This window comes from Corvus hawaiiensis, chromosome 3 (assembly GCF_020740725.1).
Source record: "Corvus hawaiiensis isolate bCorHaw1 chromosome 3, bCorHaw1.pri.cur, whole genome shotgun sequence".
NCBI lineage: Eukaryota > Metazoa > Chordata > Aves > Passeriformes > Corvidae > Corvus > Corvus hawaiiensis.
In genome coordinates this window covers 108,401,805-108,415,799 of record NC_063215.1, presented here as the reverse complement: position 1 = coordinate 108,415,799, position 13,995 = coordinate 108,401,805, and the positions used below count along the sequence as shown (strand labels likewise).

The following is a 13,995-nucleotide window of genomic DNA, read 5'->3' as shown; positions in this document are numbered from 1 at the left end:
CTCTTTAGCTGTGCCAGGAACAATGGGATCCTAAGGAAGGGTGTGCATCTGCCCCCGCTGCCTCCACCCCGCTTGCTGGACATGGCATGGGGGCCCTGGAGCAACTTGGGCAGGCAGAGGCCTTCCAGAGAGCAGCAGGGCAGGGAGCTCAGCAGAACTTCCTAAATGCCAGTGAGCCTGAGATGATGGATGTGTGGGAGCTGGAGAGCACCGAGCATGCCCAGAGCTCAGCAGCATCAGGGCTCAAAGGCTGCTGGGGAACTGTACGAGGGAAGGGAAGCAGCAGCAGAAATGAGGGGCTTGAGAAAAGCAGGTTTGGACATCCTGCAGAATGGCTTTGTGGGGACTTGGCTGGAGATCAGCACTGGCTGTTAGGTGCTTTAGAGACAGGGAGAGAATAGGGATCCAAGGCCATTCCCATACGATCCAAAAGGCCAGTGGAGGCAGTGGCACCGCAGAACATCTTGGTGCCAAACATGTGGATGCCATCTGGGAATGTAGCCACATTTCCAGACAAGTGAGCACAGGGATAGCGGTGGCAAATGTGGGACATGGTCTCTCCCTCACCACTTCCCTTTCCATTCCCTGTCCTAGACCAAGCTGCTCCATCAGTTTGACATCTCTGCCAAGTCCCAGCTAAGAGCATGGCTAAATGTCTTCAGGCATGAATGGGGGCAAGGCTGGTTGCTTGATCTGAGTCTTCTGCTCTTTCCAGGCTTCCTTGATGCCTTTGCATTCCAGTGGTGGGGATATGAAGAAGGGGTCATTGGGACCACCTTTGATCCCCCCAATACGCAAGGCAGTGAGTCCCCCTGTGAGCAGTGCGGCAGCATCTGTCCCAAGCTCTCCGCAGCTGGATTTCCAGGAGTCCCAGGAGATGAGGTAAGCCAAGGTGTCTGCTGCTCCAGTGTGCTGTTCCCCTCGCTCTTCCCGTCTCGTGAGGTTATTTTCCACAGTCATCTCTCCCATGTATTTAGGCAAACCTCAGTGTATTCCCCATTTTGCCCATCTGTGGTGAACCAACACAACGGCAAAGCCAACACCATATGCCCTAAGAGCAGAGGTGGTTGTGGGGAAGAGGAGGCAGGGCTTAAGAGCACCTCAGAACAGGTCCTCTGCTGGACTTGGCTACTGATTCCCTCTGTGGTGTTTGTGCTGTCATTTGGGAACTGGATTGCATGGATCTGGATACTGCAGACCTTTGAATACTGTGATCCTTGACTGTCAACTTCTGCAGCCATGAGGATATGTCAGGGCAAATATTGGCTACTGAGGAGGTGTCTGCAAATTCAGGTGCTGCTCCTGTAAATGTCAGGCGTGACTTCTCTGTGCCTGGGCCTCCACCGTGAAACCAGAGCCCAGATAAAACTTGGGGTACAGATGTATCATCTGATCCATGTTTAGTATTTCGATCTGGGCTTAAGATCAAAGAGGGCAAGGTGCTAGAGAAGAGTTATAGGACTGTACCTGATGCAAAGATATTGGCTTGGATATATGTGTGAGAAAATGTAGCTGTCAAGCTTATCCTAGTGACAAGGTTAAAGCAGGAGTCACAGAAGTATCATTCCAATTGAAAAGCGCCCGTAGGGCTTTTAAAGTGCAATCTGAATATCCTTACCTGGCAGCTGAGTTGGAAAAGGCCTTTTTGTCCTTGAAAGAGCAAGGAGGTGTACTGTCATTCTCAGGAGAGAGCAGTGCTATGACCCCATGTAGCCTGAGACTGTCACCAGTGTAAGGCATGAGCAGGCAAAGTCAAGCTTGGGCCGGAGAACAAAAGTAGCTGCCCTCCATACAGACTTGTGTCTCAGCTCAGCAGCTCTTGCTGCTTCACAGAGGCTGTAGGAGCCACTTGGCTCCAAAAGGAGAGAACTGGGCAGGTCTGATGCAAGTTGAAGAATGACTGCTGTGTTTCAGCCAGAGCTTGGCAAGCTCTGTGGGACTCCAGCAACTGAAAGCTTAAGGACAATTCCTCAGCTTTGCATCGTGTTGGGTTTATGTGTTGCATTTCCTCCTTCATCAGGGGGACCATGCTAAGAAGGTTTGCCTCCTTTGATGCTACACACATTCCACGCCCTTCTCTTTCTATGTGCTCATATGTTCTTTTGTCCTCCATTTTCTCAAGGCCAAGATCCAGCAGCAGAAGCAAAGAGAAGAACTCTGAACATGCAGGTAGGTACAGGGCATGTCTGTCCTAAACTGACCATTGGAATGCTGACCCAGGGGTGGCATTGTGACAGTTTGGTTGAAAACCATCCTGGTTTAAATGTCTTCAAATTCCTTTCAATTCCTTGATGGGCTCAGTGCACTCTCCCAGAGCCTGGTCACTGGGAGTGTGCTCCGGTGGTGCAGTGAAAATTACTCCAGGAGCTGGACTGGTACCTTGGGGCTCGGGAAATGCGCCACAGGAAAAGAAAACATTCCTCTCCATCCTGCACATGCCTTTCATCTCCCTGCACCCTTTCTAAGGTCATAATTAGTAGAGAAAAAAAGACATTTAGCATGAAAGGAGAAATGTTCCAACTCCTTCCTCCTGCCTTTGAAGGAGGACACCTTCCCTTGGGGCAGTTTCTGTGCTGAGCCCTTTGAGATCTGAAGGAGATTCATGGACATTGCCTGGTTTTGCACGGGGAGAAATAGGGAAACCTCCTTAGACAGAAAGGCCTTGTGAATGTTCCAGTTAAGGGGAAGGAGACTTCCAAATGGATGCAGCCTATGCAGGATCAGAGTTTGTCATCCTCTGACAGCACAAGCCTAAAGCCACCTATGGCAGGTTCACGATGGCAAATCTCTTCCCCGACTCTCTCTGCCCGTGTCAGTATTGCAGGCTGAGGCTGGGGGAGGAGATGCCTTCTGCCTTGTCCCCCCTCCCTGCCTTGCCTGATCCCTGACAAGAAGAGTTGTGCCAGACCAAATGAGGTGTCTGGTGCATGTGTGTCAGTCCCTGCTTTCAAGTTCAAAGCCTCAATGCCAGGGTTGTTGTTCCTTTGCCATCTCTGGGCATGGAATGATAGGAGAGATGAGATTTGAAGAAACAATTTTGCTGATGCAGAAAAAGGGATCAGACCCACTGGTCCCTTGCCTCAGAGTTTGTTCTGCCAAATCCTGGGCACGGCCCCTTTGGAATGGTTCCTTAATTACTGATATGCAGCTGGAATGCTGAATGCATCTGGGGAGAAGAATTGCTGAGTATGTAAGGTGACATTTTTGCTGGATTAATTCTGCACTAGAAATGAGCGATCTCATGAAAGCGTACCTGTTACGCTTTTATAATTGTGCTGACCATTCTACAGGGGAAAAAAATCCTGATTTAAGACAGTTATTCCTTTTTACTGCTTGGCTGCCACACGATTTTATCATCGGTGGAGGCCTGTACAGAATGATTAGTTCTCTGAGTTTTAAAAGCTCCAATGGAGAGCATCTCAGATTAACCTGCCCCGTGCCATTTCCATTAAGAAAATTTTGAATTGTCAGGATTAGCGAAGACCAGAAATGTTTTGAGGCAGGTCATGTTTATGTTGGGTTTGGGTGTCTCTGCAGGAAGGAAAGCAGGGAATAAACCCCTGGAGCAACAAAGCAGAGAAAAGCTGGAACGTTTGCATGAACAATGTGTTCCCTACAGATATGGGCTGCTTGAATAGTGGGGACATCTAAATTTGATTGCAAATCTTCTTTTGCTTCTAACACATGGTGCCATTGTTTGTGTCCCAGCACTGCCTTTGTTGTAAAGAGAAATAAAAACCACCAACAAAACCCAACCGAGAACTGAGGGGGAGTTACAGAAACAAAGGCCTTAAAACTGGCTTTGGAAAGCAATTACTTCCTAGGTGGAATTGTCAAATTCTAGAGACCCCTGTGGGTTGCCAACTGTTTGGAAGGAAAGGGATCCCCAAGTAGTGGATGAGCCATGAGCAGCACAAAAGTAAAGTAGTGGAATCTCTCTCTCCTGTCCTGCCAGCTCCATACAGTTCAGAGCAATTATAGCGATGCTAGTTTCATGAAAAATAAAAACAAAGCGATCTTCTCAATATTTAAATAACCCCTCGAGTGCCTCACCCATTAGTTGTGGTGATTGTAAAGGTGGGAGTTCAACTAACTCACTTCTTCCCTTGTACCTGATCCACAGCTTCTTCTGAGTCTACAACAAACACCCAGAGGAAGAAGGGAAAAAATTCATGGTGTGTGATAGGACCTGGGATGCCTCTGTTCCCAAGGGAACTGGCTGAACTTTTTGGCTTGAAGACAGATGCGCGGAAGCCCGACCTTGGCAGTGCAGGTCTCCGCTCGCAGCCTGCTCAGGGGGCCTTGGCCCAGGAGCCCCGGCAGGGGCAGCTGAGCAGCGCTGCCCCCGGGGTCACTGCCAGGGAGGACAAGGTGAAGGCTGAGCATGGCTCAGCCTCACAAAGAGGTAAGGCGGGAGCTGGGCCGCTCTCTGGCGGGAGGAAGGCTCTTGTGCCAGCCTAGAGAGCCTGGGCACATTGCCAGGGAACAGTTCTGCCCTGCATGTGCCCCCTGCACTGAGCTGTGCTGCTCCCAGTGCCCCGTGGAGCTGTAGGGCTGCTCAGCTGTGGGGCCGGGAGAGGAGCAGGAGGGTGCGTGTGCAGCTGAGCCATTCCTGGAAAGCACAGGCCTCTGGGCTCCCTGCTGTCCCAGGGCAGCCCAGAGGCCAGGCTGTTCCTGTGCTGGCTCTGTGCAAGTGGGTCAGGGTGTCTCCCTGGTCTGCCTCAAGTGGCTGCTGGCAGGAGCATGTTTCCCTGTGCAGCTCTTTAGAAGTTTCCAGGAAATCTCTCCAATGAAATACTGTAGCTTCAGAGGCTTTATGTTGGCATTGTGGTCTCTGTTATATTTTGTGTCTCCACTTTGCACTTGGGACTGACTGCACTGGTCCCAAGGAGGTTACCCTGGAGTCAGTTGTTTCCCTATTACCTTCCCAGATGCTCTTACCTTCCAAGGCCTTGCCCCCAATCCAGAATAGCCCTCCTTCCTCAAAGCCCACATCTAACTCTTTTTTATGATTAAGCTGACCATTTTGCTGGGCAAAAAATCCTGATTTAAGACATTGGTTTTCTGCTACTTTGCTGCCACGTGATTTTATCCTCTGTGAAGCCATGTAAAGAGTGATTCATCCTCTGAGCTTTAACGGCTCTGTTGGAGAGTATTTCAGAATGAGCTACATTGTTCCACTTCCATTAGGAAAATCAGCCTTTAGTCAGACTGGCCTGAAAGTGGCCCAATCTCACACAGTTTAGAATGAAAATCCTTGGGGAAAGCAAATTATCCAGTTTCAAGAACACAATTCACATTTGGCTAACACTCCTGCAATCCTAAGCTTTTCTTTTCATGTCCTCTAAAATATTGCCACAAAGAGAAGAAAATATTGCTCTAAATCCTTACGGGCATTAGAACCCGGGAGTTCTTTTAGGAACCGGGAAGAAGATGTTTACTAAAATCAGCATGAATTAGGGCAGATAAGAATCTCTGTCAAGAGCAAGCTCCATCTCTGCCCTTCTCTATCAAACACAGCGGCTCTCCAGCATCCAGGGCTGAGGCCTCCATCATGCAGGAGGTTTCATTCTGCTGGCCAACAGAGCAATGCCATGTCTGCTGCCAGTGCACTGTGGCAGTAGCCCATCCATTGGGAGAGGTTCTAGGCATATGTAGCTTGCTGCTCTCAGACACAATCTCTGGGTCTTACCAGAGCTCTGCAATCTGGAAGCTGTCTTGCCTGTTGCCCAGCAAGGCGCTGTTGGGGGCTTGAAGTGTGCCAGAGATTTACAGGAACCTTTGCTTCCATTAACAGGCCTCCCAGTGAGCCAGGCCAAGGAGACGGATCACCCCACCAGTGCTGGCCTTACGAGTGCCGAAGCCCTGAAGGATGGCTTTGGAAAGGTGAGGGATAAGGACAGGGATGAGCAGACTTCCTTTCCAGTGACTGTTTAGTGCTTGGCCCAAAATGTCCCTGAAAATCATAATCTTCCACTCTTGGGGGATGGGGATTCTCTTGGGAATATATTTGACAGCTACAGAGCAACTGCTTGGCTATTTCCAGTGGTGGCAAGGTCACTGGTTTGGAGATGGTGCTAAGGTCATGCCAGAAGCATTCTTTATGTGCAAAGGCCCTTGTAGAGAAGTTCTGAATGGCAGAGCAAGCTACACATCAGTGAATGTGGGCAAAGTGCATCCTGGGAAGCACAGAAGCAAGGATTCTAATGCTGAGTGTAAGCAAGGCTGCAAAATAAAATGGGAGAGTTTGATTTTTCCTGGTTACTTTTCTTGCTGTATCTCACAGCCCTCTCATTCTCAATTTTTCCACGCATTAACATCAATGTTTCTGCAACTTGTTTTCACGTGACTCCTCTTTTTGGCCTCACGGTCTCCGAGAGCAGCTGAGTCCTTCAGAAGCCAGAAGTGAGAAACAGCTGCAATTCCTGGCCATGAGTGTTAAGCAACAGCTACTTACCCCTCCTTGCTGCGTATTGCACATGGTTTTTATTCTCCTGCCATGGCCTGTAGGAAGGGAACTGCCTGCTCACTGGTCACGTGGGCTCTTCATCTGTCTTGGAGCACTCCTGTGATTTTCTTGCTTCAAGCAGGGCCTCTTGACATAGGCTGAGAAACAGTACCTTGGAGCAGTGGGAGGTTATGGCAATAAAGTGTTCCACCTCACTGTGTGTAATTGCCAAGGTGAGGACGGGAGACATTCTTCAGAAACCATTGGAATGTACATGGAGCTGCATCAAGGACTGTGGAACTCTATGGACTCTGTGCTCCTGATGAGATGTTGTGTCTGGTTTGTGTGTCTCTGCTTACAGTCTGTGATGCATTCCCATTGCATGTAGATCCGAGCTGCACTGAGAATGTTGGCTCAAAGGAACTTAGAGCGGAAGCCAATGGAGCTTTTGGAGAAAGAGATCAAGACAGAGAGAGAAAAGGAAACGTCCTTGCAGCTGCCTCCACAGACAGTTGACCCCGGGGATGCAGCTGCAGCAAGTAAGTGGTTGCTACACCTGTGGTCCTTTCTGATCACTTGCTTGCCCTCTGCACAGTGTTGCCCTCAGACTGGGGGGCTGTTACATTTGCATCTGAGTGGGAGTTTGCATAGGATGTATTTCCGGTCCCCAAAGAAAAATGGAGAGGTGTGAAGTGTCTTGCCCATGGCCTCACTGAGTCCGTAACAGAATATCAGCTTCCCACCTTCCCCTCTGAAGTCCTTCAGAGTGTAAAATTCTGTCTTGCAAAGTACACTGAGGCTTCAGACTCTCTCCTGGATAGCAGTCTCCAGGAAAAGCGGGTCCAAAAGAATGCTTTTCAACCAAGGTGCAACCTGGAAGAAACAAAATTCAACTCCTTCTAATGAAAACCCCAGAGACCCTTCTCCCACCACTCCCTGCTGAGGAGCTGGTGCTGTAGAGCTGTGCTGAAGCCCCGAGCCAGTGCTTCTGCTGTAGCCCCAGGAGCAAGCAGCGTTGCCGACTGAATCCCGGCTGAGGGGCTCTGACTGCAGTGCTGTGTGCGCTGCCCCAGGGCAGCAGCAGGGACCTCAGGAGGCAGCACTCAGCCCGAGGGCATCACGCAAGGTTATCTGCGCTTTCTTTTGGTAACTTCCCCAGCCAGCCTCTGAAACAGGAAAACAAAAGCAAAGCAATACTGGGGTTTCCTTGTTTCTTCGGGGAAGCATCACTGCAATTTGGTTTTAAACCAGAAGAGGGTAGATTTCAATTAGATATTAGGAAGATTTATTTTATAATGAAAGGGATGAAACACTGGAAGAGTTTGCCCCGAGAAGCTGTTGTTGATCGATCCTTGAAGGTGTTCAAGGCCATGTTAGATGGGGCCCTGAGGAAGCTGCTCGTGCTGAAGATGTCCCTGCTCATGGGGGCTGGACTAGATGGTGGTTAAAGGTGCCTTCCCACATAAACTCTTCTAGGAGTCTGTGATCACTTTCCCATGGTACTGTGCCACTGTTATACTTGAAGTTCTTTGGGATAACAAAGAGATGTTACCCAGCTCCAGCAAGTTTTCTGGGCCTTTCCATTGTCACCCTCCACTTCCAAGCTCCTCTTTGGTCCCTGCAGGCTTTAGCCTACCGCCTGTCAATGGCACAGCTTCCAGTGTGCCGAGGAAACACCCTGGTAGTGCCTTGAAGAAGAAGGTCTTGAGGAAGCAGGACAACGTGCCCTTACTGCCCAAGAAGCCCATCATCCATGGAGACGGCAGCTTCCCACGCAACTCCTCAGGTAAGCCTGCTCCACAGCAGCTTTTTCCTGCACCGGTTTTCCTTGCACAAGGAGCACAAACCGCCTCCTGCCTCAGCCACCACAGCTGGGATCTTGGGTTCATAGCCTGTGCTGAGAATGAACAGCAAATCTACTCTTGAGTTACTCCAGCTCGGCAGAACTGGAGCAGTTGGTTCTTATTGATCCATTGGAAAGCTGAGCTGCATAAAGTAGTGGTAAAGACCTAAGCTCTGGCTTTTGCCCATCCTGATAGAGCAAACTACAGCACTGGTGCCAGGAGGCAGCTGTAACTGCAGGGATGAGCTCGGGGCAGTCTGGCAGGGTGTGCTCACTGTGCACCTACGAGTACCACCACGATCAATTGTCCACTCTCCATCTTGGCCCGCTGCCTGTGCTGCTGTCCGGCTCTGCAGCCAGCTTTCCTGCTCTCCCAGCAAGGGTTGTCTCTGCATGGCAGTCAGCCACTTGGTGCAGCCGTGCTGCTGCTCCCAGAAGTGCCCAATGGCTTCTCGCCGCTGCCATCCCACGGCCTGCAATGCCAAGAGGGAACAAGCAGCGCCTCCTGTGTCACCCCACCCAAATACAGCGGCCTGTGTAGCAGGTGACAGCCAGGAGGGGCTGCCTGGTGCTCCCAGGCTGTTTGCTGCCCGCAGTGAATACACAGCACATAGTCCCTAGTGGCTCTTGCCTCTCCTGTGAGGGCAGCCTGCCTGTGCTATGATCCTGAGTAGGGTGAGAGAAGAAGAAGGGAGCTAGGAATGATACTTTGAGTGCTCTTTTCTAGTCATGCTACTTCCATGCTCACAATTGACCAGAACTAGCCTGACGTGGCTCCCCATTCCTATTGAATATAGATGTGTACATCCACATCCTTCTGCAGTGACACCACTGATGGCAGTGACAGGGGTACATCAGTGACAGCCAGATTAGCTCCCATCTGAATATTTTTGATGTTACGCTTCCTCCATACTGTGTGAGAACATGCAGGGTAGCGCAAAACTTCTACAGAGTCTAGAGCAGTTCATCTAGATTCTGTGCAATGTTTAAACTCCATCATTTGAGACAGCTCAGATGTTTCCTTGTACACATTAGAAAACGACCTGTTGAGTGCATGACATGAAATTGATGATCAACAGTCCTTTGGATGACAAGTGGGTTTCTTAAGAAATGCATTTATCATCTGAATTTTCTCATACCTTGTAAACTGACTATCAAGAGATTGTGTCTGCCAACAATTTGCATCTGTATTTACGTATTCTTATCATCAATTTGCATTTGGAAGGCTTTTTTATCAACCATCTGGGCTAGAGATTCCATTTTTCCACAAGAGAAAGCTTAGGCTTGCACAGTGTGCACACAAGTCCATTTGATGACAAACACATTTCACCTCAGCATCTTTGAAATACAGCCAGTGTGTACTTTACTGAAATAGTAAAGATTCATGATGCTTAGAAAGAACAAAATCCATGAACTACTCCCTTCCCAAGAGCAGGCTGAAATGTAAGTGCACTCAGCTGCCCTCTGTCTAGAATATTTGAAGCCAATGGGAACAGAGGCGCTGTGAGGTGTGAAGGGTCAGGTATCGCTGTTCCCTAGTAGCTGCTCTGAGGGGATTCAGCCGGGCCCAGCAGGACTCGCTTGTTCAGGCTCGGCTTGGTGCTGTCACGAGGCAGCTGCAGGTCTTTCCTCAGGGAGTTGCAGAGTGCCTCTGTCCTCAGGGCTCGGGGAAATCAGGGCGCTGAGACAGGAGAGGCAGCTGAGGGGTCCCTCGTGGGGAGCAAGTCCTGCTGGTGGGCACTGTCTCACAGGGAGTGGGAGCTCTGCGGCCTCAGGAACGTGCCGCTGGCTGTGGTACCTGTGGCACTTGGGAGCTGGCGCTGTGTGGGCAATTGTCAGGTTGAGCCAAGGAGCTGTGCCCAGCTGGGGGGGCTGGGAGAAAGCAAGGAGCCAGAGAGCAGGGAATTCTCTGAGCCAGTGCCAGTTTGTACCTCATGGAAGCCTGGCTGGGAGATGGGGCTGCAGGCCGCTCCATGGCGGGGTGCCTTGCCCGGGGCTGCAGCGCTCATGGCTGACCCTCTCCTTACAGTGACCCCGCAGACGGCCACTGGTGCCGAGCGCCGAGAGGAGCCGCTCCGTGGGAAGGGGCAGAAGGACGGAGCCTCTTTGGAGCCACAGCAGTCCTTGCTCGAGGCACTCTCCTTGCTCAGCAGCGATGACTGGTAAGAAAGGCCCCGTTCACTCTGTCTCCCTCTTAGCGTTAAGGTAGGTTAGGAGAGCATCTTGCTAGTGCCTCTGAGCCCCAACAGCCCAGAGGGCCGAGGGGCACCAGTGAAACCACTCCAGAGCAGAGAGAGGATAAAGATTTGAGAGCAGCCTTTTCTTGGCCTTGGTCTGCAGCAGTGCTCCAGCTGCAGCAGGTCCGTGCTGTTTCCTCGCTTTGCCTGCTGCTCTGTGGAGCTGCAAAGGAAATCTTGAGGGAAGAGAGAAAGCTGTGGGACAAGATGATTTGCTGGCTGAAGCCAGAAGCAGGATGGCAGCAGTTTGGAGTGTAGAGATTTGGGTGCCTCGGGGCCCAGTGGGACTGAGTAAGATTTGTCTCCGGCCCCACTGCTGGCAGCAGATGCAGGAGTCAGGGTCTGCCTGTGACCTTCCGCATGTGAGTCCCAGGAGCAGCTACAGGGAGTTCTTCTTTCTGAGAAATGCACTGAGTTGTGCTATAGAGTCACTCAGCCTGTCATTAGTCCTGAGGGGCTCATGGCAGAAGAGAAGGAAAAAGAAATAAAATCCTCTAGGAATCTTGCACTTTTGCAAGTCAACTGTTTCCTACTCACTGCTTCATATGGGCCTGAGATGTTTTGTCAATACTCACAATGTGTCCCAAACTTAGACACAGACAGAAGGAGGCCTGTAGAGGCCCAGAGGTGATAACCCCACAAATGTTAGGTGATATTGGTTGTCTTTTTGATGTCTGGGTTATCATCTACTCACTGCTGGATGCTTCATTCACACTGGGATAAGGACTCCATTCACCCTGGGATAAGCATGAAAAATCTGCAGCGATGCATCTCCTTGTGCAGTCGCCTTTGCTCTGCCCTTTCTCTTCTGCTTTCTCTTCCCCATTTCTGTTTGGTGCCCTGTGAGGTGCAGAGAGCTTCTGCAGCTGTGGGGGGGTCCGGGTGACACGCAGGGATGCCCGTGGCATCAGCCGCCAGCCCTGCGCTGCAGCCCCGATGCATCACGCGCCTTCCTGTAGCTCAGGTCCTGCACAAAGCAAGTGCTGAGAGAGGGAGTTGTTTGCACCTTGTAAATAACATGTTGCTGTTGTTTTAGGTAGGGGCTTTTGGGAAAAGCCAGACTTTCAGCTGTTCTTGCCCTGGTGTGGAATCTTCTGGGGTATCCTGCTGCTTTCCTGGGGATTGTGTGAGGTGGAGTGGAGTGGGTGACAGACAGGCCTAGATTGCAGAGTGGAAACTCAGCTACAGAGTGCCAGTGCAGACTCTCACTGCTGAACTGCCTGCTGGGGCTGGCAAAGAAGGAAAATGCCCCAGACACAGCCCAATGGGACTGTGTCTCAGGGACAGGTACAGGGAGGTGACAAGAAACAGCAGCATGGCACGGTCTCACAGCCTCCAGGAAGCACTGACATTGGGACTTCATGTGCCAGAGACTTCAGAAAGGCTGTCTTGTTAAACGGCCACAAATGAAGAAGACTCTGAAAGCCCTCTATTTGCCTCTTGGATTTGTGTATGCTTTGGACAGCCACAGCAACCTGTGGCAGCGAGTTCCACGATCTCATCAAGTACTGCTTGAAAAGCACCTCCCTTTGTTTGACTGAGCCGCCAGCCTGGTAAATTCAGAGGGTGCTGCCTAGTTCTTGGGTGGAGAGAAAGTCACTCTTTTTGGTACTTGCCTTTCAGGGAGCTGAAGGAGAAGGGACTCTTCAGCATCAAACACCTGGCTGAGTCCCACTCAGAAGTCCTTCTTTGTAGACTTCGTGAGGTTTGCTTGGCACTTACCAACGAGGTAAGAACATTGTTCTGAATCGTCCTCCGTGCTTCTTACACGGTGTGTAGAGTAGATATGTGCTTGTTCATCTCCCTGTGTGCTCAGGGACTGCCTTCATTTCTGTTTCTAGACCCTATCTTTCTCATGTCTGTCAGCTCTCTATAGGATCTGTGAGCACATGTAGCTCTATTTACTGGTAGGTCGGGCATCTGACACGCTCCTCTTGGAGCGAGCTGCCATTACAATGCAACGTGCAAATGCAGAAGCGGAGACACTAATTATGTTATTTGCTGCAGTCCAAATCTCTGCCCAAGCTGTAATTCAACACTGCCAATTAGTCTGTAGACTTGAGCCTGTGTTTTCTGTTTCCTGGCTGAGGGCTTCAACTGCTGCTGTTGCTTTTTCAAACAGGAGCAAATGACTCTTTTGTCTTTATGACTTGTGCCTTTATGGCTTGAGAGCAGCCCTTGCGTTAATTTGTTTCTTTGTTTTTTGACTAAAAGGGCCTAAAACCAAAGCAGTGGACATTCCAGAAGAGTTAAGTAGAACACTTTAAGTTAAAGAATATGTTTTAGGCCTGCAGGAAGCAGGCCTGAGGCCTGGCACAAATTGGTGCCAGAGTAAAGTGCCTTTCTGTGCTTGTGCTCTTCTGCTCTGCCTGTGCTTTTGTGTTCCCCTGGACACAGCGGGAAGTGTTGTCATTTCCTGGGACTTTTGTCTAAGGCAACTGGTTTTCTTTTCAAGGTGATTCTTATGTTTCCCCTCATGACTTCCCCAGGTGACCAACCTTCGCTCAAAGGTGTCTTACTCTGCAATTGTCACTCTTGGAGAGCTCTTTGTGACCTTGCAGAAGGACATGGACTCGGAGGTGGATGAGGTTGCTCGGGTCCTTCTCCAGATGGTGTGGAACTCCCCAGAGTTTGTCCAGAAAGCAGCCAGTCACACCCTGGGAGTCATGGTGGAGCATGTGACTCCTGCACGAGCAATGACTGCTCTCATGGACAGTGGAGTGCAGTAGGTTCTTCTTCTCTTAGTGATATTCTTCACCTTCTATTGTGTGGGGGGGGAGAAGGGCTGAGAGAGAGAATGGGAATGGTGGGAGGGAAGGGTCCTGTATCCTGCATCTTCTGTGAACTCAGTGACTTGATTCTCCAATCAACCTCACTTCTTTCCTCTTGTCACCTATTTCTGCCCTCGTGCAGCCCTTTAGTTGACAGAATCACAGAGCTGTAGAATATGCTGAGTTGGAAGGGGCCCATCAGGATCATTGAGTCCAGCTCCTGGCCTTGCACAGAACAAACACGCCAAGGGTCACACCATGTGCCTGAGAGCGTTGTCCAAAGGCTTCCTGAACTTTCTCAGGCTTGGTGCTGTGACCACTGCCCTGGGGAGCCTGTTCCAGTGCCCAGCCACCGTCTGGGTGAAAAACGTTTTCCTGATATCCAACCTCAACCTCCCCTGACTCAGCTTGCTGCTGCTTCCTGGAGTTCTCCCAGTCTGTCCGAGTTGCCTAGATGTGGCGAATGGTGGGCAAGTGAAAGTGCCTGCAAAGGCTAAGGATAGAGCCCTGTGGTTTTGTGGGAAGAGGGACAATTGCAACTGCAGCTGTGAGCGCTCTTTGATATTTCACAGCCCTAACCACAGAGGCCTTGGGAAAAACCATGCATCCTCATTATGCCATTCACTTGAGAAGTAAGGAGGGTTCTTGCTGGGGCAGGGAGCACATGGGGGAGAACGTGCTGGGTGTGGCACAGCC

The 13,995-nt window shown here is 50.5% G+C and overlaps 2 long non-coding RNA genes across 2 annotated transcripts; both read left to right on the top strand.

Moving 5' to 3' along the window:
- The first annotated feature begins 4,374 nt into the window (after positions 1 to 4,374).
- On the top strand, positions 4,375 to 6,960 carry LOC125322505. The gene is made up of 3 exons (XR_007202035.1): positions 4,375 to 4,405; positions 5,798 to 5,886; positions 6,837 to 6,960. It is a non-coding gene; the product is annotated as an uncharacterized LOC125322505 (long non-coding RNA).
- A 3,349-nt stretch (positions 6,961 to 10,309) lies between these two features.
- Positions 10,310 to 13,059, top strand: LOC125322522. Its single transcript, XR_007202050.1, has 3 exons — positions 10,310 to 10,453; positions 12,152 to 12,257; positions 13,018 to 13,059. It is a non-coding gene; the product is annotated as an uncharacterized LOC125322522 (long non-coding RNA).
- The last annotated feature ends 936 nt before the right edge of the window (positions 13,060 to 13,995 follow it).